The sequence below is a fragment of the Suncus etruscus genome, chromosome 1 (assembly GCF_024139225.1).
Source record: "Suncus etruscus isolate mSunEtr1 chromosome 1, mSunEtr1.pri.cur, whole genome shotgun sequence".
NCBI lineage: Eukaryota > Metazoa > Chordata > Mammalia > Eulipotyphla > Soricidae > Suncus > Suncus etruscus.
This window is the reverse complement of record NC_064848.1, coordinates 15054688-15064513: the sequence shown is the minus strand read 5'-3', so window position 1 is coordinate 15064513 and position 9826 is coordinate 15054688. Positions and strand designations below refer to the sequence as shown.

The following is a 9826-nucleotide window of genomic DNA, read 5'->3' as shown; positions in this document are numbered from 1 at the left end:
CGATTGGAACTTTGTCCCACATTTCCCAAACTCTATAAACCAACACTGACTCCAGCCTGTTTTACATGGAAATAGGTCAAAGAATTTCATTGTTGTATAAAGCCAACAAGTAGCTTAATGTTATTAAAGCCTCAGCCTCCAAAACCAGGACCTAGAGAGATGCAAACATCTCTTTAGAGATGGAAGCAAACATTGATGCAGGAAATAATTTCCACAGTGAAAGTGGTTAAGAATGGGTTCAGGAATTCAACATCAAGCCAAGAATTCCAACACACAGCCTTCCACTCCTAAGAAGGAAGGCAGTTTAGTGGAGGAAGATTGGAGAGTGAATGCAATGCTTTTCTGAAACCCGGGCTTTTTATTAGCAAGAACCAGACTACACCTTAGGGTGGAGAACAAATACTAAGTAGGGAGAAATTTAGTAATCTAACACCAGATCACACCTAGGGTGGAGAACAAATACTGAGTAGAATATGATGCAGTAACCCAACAGTCTAATATGTCAATCTAAGACAATGAGATGTTACCATTACCAGTTCTACTTTGAGGGAGGGAATTAATATTTTCTTAACACATAGAGAGGCTGCCCTAGTGGCCCTTGTCAAAGGGATTATAAGGAAATTTTAAATTAGTTACTGTAATTCACAATTTCTAGGAATCACTACCATTGAGACTTGGCTGTAAGTCTCATAGGTTAAATTGCTGCATTCATCATTCTCAAACCAGTCAGATTTTTCCATATTCCTATCCTTTTGCACATCACAAAATGCAAGAAGTTCCAAAAATTGTGAAAAATTTTCTTATCTAAACAAATTCTTTTGTAAACTACTTTACCTCACTCAATTTTTTTTTTCTAATCAGGAGTCATTGTACTACCCAGATGGCAAGAGTGGATTTCCAAACCAAGTGTATGGTTTAGGATGCATAGTAACAGAGACCTTGGTTAAAGAATTTAGAAGTTAGAATCTTGCCTTAAAGAGTATTTATTAATCAGACTTGGAGAGAGATATGCCTGGGATGTTTAAGGATGCTATCCACTTTTATAATAGATCTTGCACCCATTTTGTAATAGATTTGAGTAACTTTTCAGTCATATAGAGCTATATGGTGTCATTTTTTTAATCTAGCTTTTCACATTTAAGAATTTTCAGGTTTGGTCTCGTATTGTGCCTTCTTTCAGAATAATAGTGGGAGACCTCAATACCATCCTGTCACCCCATGATAGGTCAACTAGGAAGAGAAATGGAAGAAAGTGGACTAGTATATATACATATATATAATTTTTTTTCAAGCACTGAAATTAGAAGTGAACTAAAAAGGGACACAAAAGAAAAACTTTAATACCTGGAAATGAAACAACTCACTACTGAATAACCAGTGGGTTAGAGATAAAATCAAAGAGGAAATCAAAATATTCCTGGAAACAAATAAAAATGAAGACAAAAATTATCAGAATTTGTGGGACACAGATAAAGCAGTACTAAAAGGGAAATATAAACAAGATTGATAAACCTTTGGCAACACAAAGAAACAGAAAGAAATTTAACATACTGGATTAAAAATGAAAAGGGGGGGATCACTGCAGATACTGCAGAGATTCCAAGGGTAATCAGAGACTACTTTGAGAAACTCTATGCCATAAAAAAAAAGGGAATCTGGAAGAAATCCATCTGAGATATATATCTGGTATAAATTCTTATACTCTTTAATCTTCCACAGTTAAAGCAGGATGGTCTAGTATATCTAAACTGATGAAATTGGAATGGTAATCAAAAGTCTTTCAAAAAAAAAAAAAACTCATGCCCAGATGAATTCACTAATGAATTCTTTCATGAGAAAATACTACCAATTCTTTTCAGGCTCTCTCAGAAAATTGAAGAAACAAAAACATTCCCAAATAGTATTTTTGAAGATAACATCACCTTAATACCAAAACCAGACAGAGACACAGCAAAAAAAGAAAACTACAGACCAATATCCCTGAATGAATACAGATGCAAGATTTCTCAGAGAAATCCTGGCAAATAGAATCTAATGCCTCATCAAGAAGGTCATATACCACGACTAAGCAGGATTCATTCCAGGAATGCAAGGAAGGTTTTTTTGTTTTTGTTTTTCTGGTTTTTGGGCCACATCCGGCAGTGCTCAGGGGTTACTCCTGGCTGTCTGCTCAGAAATAGCTCCTGGCAGGCATGGGGGATCATATGGGACACCGGGATTTGAACCAACCACCTTAGGTCCTGGAACGGCTGCTTGCAAGGCAAACACCTCTGTGCTATCTCTCTGGGCCCACAAGGAAGGTTTAACATAATTAAATAAATCAACATAATACACCATATCAACAAAATGAAAAGTAAAACCATATGATCATTTCAATAGATGCAGAGAAAGCATTCGGTAACATCCAATATCCATTCTTGATAAAAAAAAAAACTCTTATCAAGATGGGAATGGAAGGAACTTTTCTCAATATAGTCAAGACCATCTGTCACAAGTCAATGGCAAATATTATTTTCAATGGAGATAAACTAAAAGCCTTTCCTCTAATATCTGACACAGGACAAGGCTGCCCTCTCTCACTACTTCTTTTCAACACAGAGCTGGAAGTTCATGCAATAGTGATTAAGCAAGAAAAAGATATCAAGGGCATTCAGTTAGGAAAGGAGAAAATCAAGCTTTCACTCTTTTCAGATGACAAGATGCTATATTTAGAAGACCCTAAAGATTCTACCAAAAAGCTTCTAGAAACAATAGGTTCATATAGCAATGTGGCAGGCTACAAAATTAACACGCAAAAATCAATGGCCTTCTTGTTCACCAATAATGATAGAAAAGAAATGGACATTAAAAAAATCTCATTCACATTAGTGGCACACAAACTCAAATATGTTGGAGTCAACTTAATTAAAAAGGTGAAGGAACTATATAAAGAAGAGTACAAAACCCTGCTTCAAGAAATAAAAAAAGACATAAGGAAATAGAGACACAGACCTGGCTTATGGATTGGGAGGATTAACAACATTAAAATGGCATTACTCCCCAAAGCTTTGGACAGATTTAATGCAATCCTTCTAAGGAAACCCAGGACATTCTTCAAAGAATTGGACCAAACTTACTCCTGAAATTTATGTGGAACAATAAACACCCTTGAATAATTAGAGCAACCCTTGGAAATAAGAATATATGAGGCATCACTTTCCCCAACTTTAAATTGTATTACAAAGCTACAGTCAACAGCGTGGTGTTGGAATAAAGACAGACCCTCAGATCAATAGACTAGACTTGAGTATTCAGAGAATGTTTCCAAGAAAATTAATTAATCTTTGATAAAGGGGCAAGAAATGCAAAATGGAGCAAGGAGAGCCTCTGCAACAAGTAGTGTTGGACAACTGGTCAGCCACTTGCAAAAAAGCAAACTCAGACCCCCAGTTAACACCGTGCACAAAGGTCAAATGCAAATAGATTAAAGACCTTGATATCAAACCTGAAACCAGAAGGTATATAGAACAACATGTAGGTAAAACACTCCAGGACATTGAGACTAAAGGCATCTTCAAGGAGGAAACAGCACTCTCCAAACAAGTGGGAGCAGTGATAAACAGATGAAACTATATTAAGCTGAGAAGTTTCTGCACCTCAAAGGAAATAGTACCTAGGATACAAAAGCCAGCCACAGAATGGGAGAAACTATTTACCCAATACCCATCAGATAAGGGGCTAATATTGAAGACATACAAGGTACTGATAGAACTTAACAAGAAAAGAACATCTAATCCCATCAAAAATGGGAAGATAAATGAACAGACACTTCCTCAAAGAAGAAATTCAAATGGACAAAAGGCACATGAAAAAATGCTCCACATCACTAATCATCAGGGAGATGCAAATCAAAACAACTATGAGGTACCATGTCATGCCATAGAGACTGGCACACATCACAAAGAACAAGAACAATCACTGATGGTGGGGATGTGGCTAGAAAGGGACTCTCATGGAAAACAATATGGAGATTCCTCTAAAAACTGGAAATTGAGCTCCCATATGATTCAGCTATACCACTCCTAGGGATATACCCTAAAAACACAAAAATACAATTCAAAGCCTTCCTCACACCTATATTCTTTGCAGCGTTATTTACAATAGCCAGACTCTAGAAACAACCAAGATGTTCTTCAACAAATGAATGGCTAAAGAAACTGTGGAATATATACACAAAATGGAATATTATGCAGCTGTCAGAAGAGATGAAGTCATGAATTTTTCTTAATCATGGATGTACATCGACTCTATTATGCTTAGTTAAGTAAGTCGAAAGAAGAGAGATAGACACAGAATAGAGTTACTCATATGTGGGTTTTAAGAAAAATAAAAGATAGTATTGTAACATGCCCACAGACAATAGAGATAAGGGCTGGAAGAGCAGGCTCACAATATGAAGCTCACCACAAAGAGTGGTGTATGCAGTTAGAGAAATAACTACACTACCAACTATCATGACAATGACAGTGAGAGAAGTAGAATGCCTGTCTCGAATACTGGCAGGGGCAGGGAGGAGGGAAATGGGGGACATTGGTGATGGGAATGTTGCTCTGGTGAAGGGGGATGTTCTTTTTTTTGGGGGGGGCACACCCAGTGACGCTCAGGGGTTACTCCTGGCTATGTGCTCAGAAGTCGCTCCTGGCTTGGGGGACCATATGGGACACCGGGGGATCGAACCGCGGTCCGTCCAAGGCTAGCGCAGGCAAGGCAGGCACTTTACCTCTAGCGCCACCGCCCGGCCCCGGATGTTCTTTTTATGACTGAAACCCAACTACAATCATGTCTGTAATCAAGTAAATATATATGTAAAATAAGAAATAGAGGCAGACATAATAGAGAAAATCATGTGGTCTGGTGGCTCTCAGATTCGTGTACTAAGAGCCCTGTCTGTCCTTCATATATTTACTATTTAGTATCAATCAATTTGGGAGAAAGAGCAGCTGCCAAGAGGTAAATACCTATCTAATGCTAATCAAGCCTAAGCGGGTCTTTATATCTCAAAGAGACATGTATATTGAAAGAGGAAGCTAAGGTAAAGTCTTTGAAAATGGTCTTCCTCTGGCAGATAAAAGACCGAACTTGTGACACCAGCTGCAGGGTGTTTCCAGCAGGTGCTTGCATTCAGGTAATTTAGAAATGAAGAGTCATCAGATCTCTTTCTGCTTCTTCACTTGGACTATCAACTCTCAAGCTAAACTTGTTTATTTCTTGGATGTTTTTTTATCTGACAGGTGTGTAGAATATGGATCACAGCAACAAAGAAATGAAAATTTCCAGAAATTCAAAGCACTATTATTGATACTTTTTGGCTTTTGTGGGGCATGTTCTTAGCTACCAGGTCTCCTGGAAAAAGGAGAATACAGGGGGAGGGTGCCTGATCTTTTTCAAAACAACAACAAACAACCCTGGTGATATTAGCTCAAAGATTGGTGTATCTGAAGTTTAGACAAATTGGTGTTCTGGAAGAGAATCGTTGAGGAGTGGTGAAGCAGGGCCATAAAATAAGTGGTGATTCTGGGTGATGGATGCAGAATGTTTGGCTTCATAGGGTAGGGCTTGTACCCCTTCTCCTGAGATTGCCATTTTTCTGCTTCACGGTTGATGTACTCATAAATTTTTTTGGGGGGGGGCTACACCCGTTTGACGCTCAGGGGTTACTCTGAGCTATGCACTCAGAAATCACCCCTGGCTTGGGGGGACCATATGGGATGCCGGAGGATAGAACTTGGTCTGTCCTAGGCTTGCAAGGCAAACTCCTTACCTCTAGCGCCACCTCTCCAGTTCCCTACTCATGATTTTTTATGGCTTGGTAGAAACGAGTGAGTCTATGGAGCTGGCCTGATGCAAACACTGAGACTGAGTTTGTGGGCATGGTTCAACATAATACTTTTTAAATTGTAATTTGAATAAACTGAAAAGTTACTGACTACAGACGTTATAGTAAACTTGCCACTTAAGAAAAAGGTCACATTTAATATGGACAACTATAGCATTTTGCCTACTCGGGTTGTCCTCAAAACCATTCAGTTATCCTGAACTCACTATAAATTGAGTGCTATAGTTGTATCAACATACAGAGAATTAAAGAAATCAAGGAGGTGATACTTATATTTATATATGAATGCCTATATTAATAAATAATACACACCAATATGATTGATATAAATGTTAATATATATTAAAATTAACATATATTAATATAATATGCTTATATTATCTTTGAGCCAATTAACATATATTAATATAATATGCTTATATTATCTTTGAGCCAAGACTATAGAAACGAGAATTACAAGAAAGAAAAGAACTTAGGTTGGGAACTAAGAAGAAGATGGGGGGCCGGAGATACAGCATGGAAGTAGGGTATTTGCCTTGCATGCAGAGGGATGGTGGTTCGAATCCTGGGCATCCAATATGGTACCCCAAGCCTAACAGGAGCGATTTCTGAGCATAGAGCCAGGAGTAACCCCTGAGCACTGCCGGGTATGACCCAAAAACCAAAACCAAAACCAAAACCAAAACAAAACAAAAAAACAATAAAACAAAAAAACCCGAAATAGATAGGAGGTTACAGGGAAAATTACGGGGTCAGTGGACTTGAACATATCCATGGTGGAGATGTGTGGTCTAAGGTCTATATAAACTATAGAGCCAACAACACGGTAAGAATGAGATTCTAAATATAATAGCCAAACTTAAAAAATGTTCCTGTTAAGTAGCTGTAGAGAAAGTATAGTGGGAAGGGCACTTGCCTTGCATTTGGAGGATATGGGTTCTAAACCCTGCATCACATATAGTCTCCCAAACCCTGCCAGGATTTATCCCTGAGTGCAGAGCCAGGAGTAAACCCTGAGCACAGCTGAGTGTGGTCCAAAACAGAAAAAATGTGCCAGTTAAAGAGCCAGTCTTAGGGGCTTGAAGGGAATCTGATGATGTTGGAAGGGGGGAAGATGAAACTAATGGTGGGACTGTTGTTGTAACATTGAATGCCTGGAAGTCAATTCTTTGTTGTTCTTTTTGCTTGTTTGTTTGGGGGGTCACACTTGGTGGCTCTCAGTGGCTACTCCTGGCTCTGTGCTCAGAAATTACTCCTGGCAGGCAGGGGAACTATATGGGATGCCAGGATTCGAACCACCATTTGTCCTGGACTGGCTGTGTGCAAGGCAAACGCCCTACTGCTGTGCTATCTTTCCAGCCTACACCCCCCCATTTTTTGTTTGTTTTGGTTTGGTTTTTGGTTTTTGCGTCACACCCAGCAGTGCTCAGGGGTTACTCCTGGCTCCATGCTCAGAAATCGCTCCTGGCAGGCACGGGGGACCATATGGGATGCTGGGATTTGAACAAATGACCTTCTGCATGAAGGGCAAACACCTAACCTCTATGCTAGCTCTCCGGCCTCTGGTTTTTTTTTTTTGTTTTTTTTTTTAACAAATCTTTCACAGTTGTATTTCAGGTATATAGTGACAATGAGTTAGAGCCATTCCCACTACCTGTGTTAATGTTCCTCCAACATAGTTCCCAGCATGCATTCCAAACCTGGAATGCTCCCTGGACTGCTAGTGTAACAGGATAATTTTGTGTATAGATTGTTATAGTTTGGGTCTCTTGATTTTATTATTGTTGAACCTTAGTTTGGGCATTTAGATCTGACCTTCTTTTATTTCCACTCAATGCTCCTAAGACAGCTTGATTCCTGGGATCACCTACTTTTTTTCCCCTTAATTTATAGGAAGACATAGAAATATGAGTAGAATAAGATGATTCATATTCTATGGTTCTGTTAAAAAAAGCTCTTATCGAGAAGCTACAAAGTCAAAAGAAGAATAAAAGAAAAAGAGAAAAGAGTAAATGAATGAAAGTTAAAATAATAAAATAAATTAAAAAATAGGAAGATCAGATGTGGCAAGTTTTTTTTGTTTCTTTGATTGGTTGGGTTTTTTTGTTTTTTTTTTTTTTTTGTATAGGCTCAGTAAGTGTTAGGGAAATTGGAAAGGAAAATTCCTTGGCCTAAGTGATACAGGGTGTCTCTACCCTTGAAACATACTTGTTACACCCCACTCAGGAAGGGCACACATCAAAAGTGTTGCACTCCTGAAAAATAATTATTTGCCAAAAAGGCCCGCTTAGAGCAGTCAAATCAGTTGACCCTTTGCGTGGATTGTTTGGCCATAATTCTAAAGTGGCTGTAACTATCTCTCTCTTTATTTTTGACCATTATTAGAAATCAGGCCTCAGTAATTCTAACAAAGGAGGACAGTGAAGATCCCACCAAAAGTCTCCCACTGACCAGTTCTCTGTGATCTCTGCTACCTTGGCGCCAAGATCATGTTTTTCCCAAAACTTAGCTCATGAGTAAAGCAATTTTCAGTTTTTCCCCAAAACTCTAAAACATTTCTCTCTCTTCCCACTTCCCTGAAAATTACCTGGTTTCTCCTGCTTACCCAAAACAAAGCTAATCCACAACAAAACTGCCTTTCACCTTCAGTATCGGTTCTTTAATATGCAGATTTTAGCCATGGCCTTTCATTCTGTTTCCCTGACCATCTCCCACTTTCTTTGATCTCCAAAATTACACCCCGCATTCCAGAGCTCAACCCTTAAAAGTTACCCAGCTCAAAAAATAAATTTGTCTTCGTCTTTCTAGACGCAAGTCCCCATGCATTCTGTGTGGTCTCATTTATTTCATATTTCATAATCCATATTTCATATTCACCTCTTTGTGCTCCCGCTTGACTCTCAGTGGGAAAATGAACTCACTAAGGTTATGCTTAGGGACTTTTTATCTCATTAGGATAAAGGGTCCGCAGCACATACTGTCATGAGACTGATTACAGGCTGCAGGCATGTTAGTTGTCAAACTTCAAGGTCTTTATTTACGGTGCTAGGAAAAGTTTTGCTCAGCTGTGGTTGTCAAAATTACTCCTCTATAATTAGAGATCTTGGTTTTTGCATAGGTCTTAGGATGAAGCCTAGGATCGTCTTCCTTTACAGTGCCAGGAAAAGTTCTGCTCAGTTGCAGTTGTCTTAGTCTTCTACAATTAATGATCTTTGTTTTTGCATAGATCCTAGGATGAAGGGACTTCTGATTTCATCTCACCTTCAGACAATGAGGTAGGGAGACTTGCCCTTAGATCAAGTTGTTGTTTCCTCATCTTCAGGGTGTCATATGAACCTACCCTGGTGCAAGTTGGTACCAGAGCAGTATTAGGCCTCCCCTGGGAGGAGTTTGGTTTCTGGTGCAGGTGCAGGGAACTGTATCAGTTCTAAGGTTGGGATACAGGGTTCAGGTTTAAACAGACAATGTCCGATCACATGAGGTCTAAGTCGAGTCTCCATGAAAAATGTTCAGGGTGGAAGGAATCCCTGTATAATAAAAGTTATGGGTTCTTATCTCTATTAGATAAAAACTTCTTCTATACATAAGATTTCCCCATTTTAGTATGCCTATGCAAAAAAGTATGATGCAAAAAATATGGAATGCTTCATGAACTGGCATGTCAACCTTGTGCAGGGGCCATGATAATCTTCTCTGTATCATTCTGATTTTAGTATATGCCCAAGTGAAAACTCTGGAAGTCAATATTGAACAATTTTGTAAAGTACGGTAAATTACTAATAAAAACAGCAACAGACTTCACCCTCTGTGCTCCTGCTATACCACATCTCCAATCTCTCTGACGTTCTTAGAGCAATAATTCCTGTTGAAGCCAGACTGACTTTTGTCTCAGTGGTGATAATCAGGCAAGTTACCCTGAAGAGTTTTACTTTCTTCTCTAGAACTGGCACC

General features: G+C 38.9%; 1 non-coding gene across 1 annotated transcript; it reads right to left on the bottom strand.

The window, feature by feature from the left end:
* Positions 1-9505: 9505 nt before the first annotated feature.
* LOC126028108 (U6 spliceosomal RNA) lies at positions 9506-9613 on the bottom strand. The gene has a single exon (XR_007502386.1). It is a non-coding gene; the product is annotated as a U6 spliceosomal RNA (small nuclear RNA).
* Positions 9614-9826: the final 213 nt, after the last annotated feature.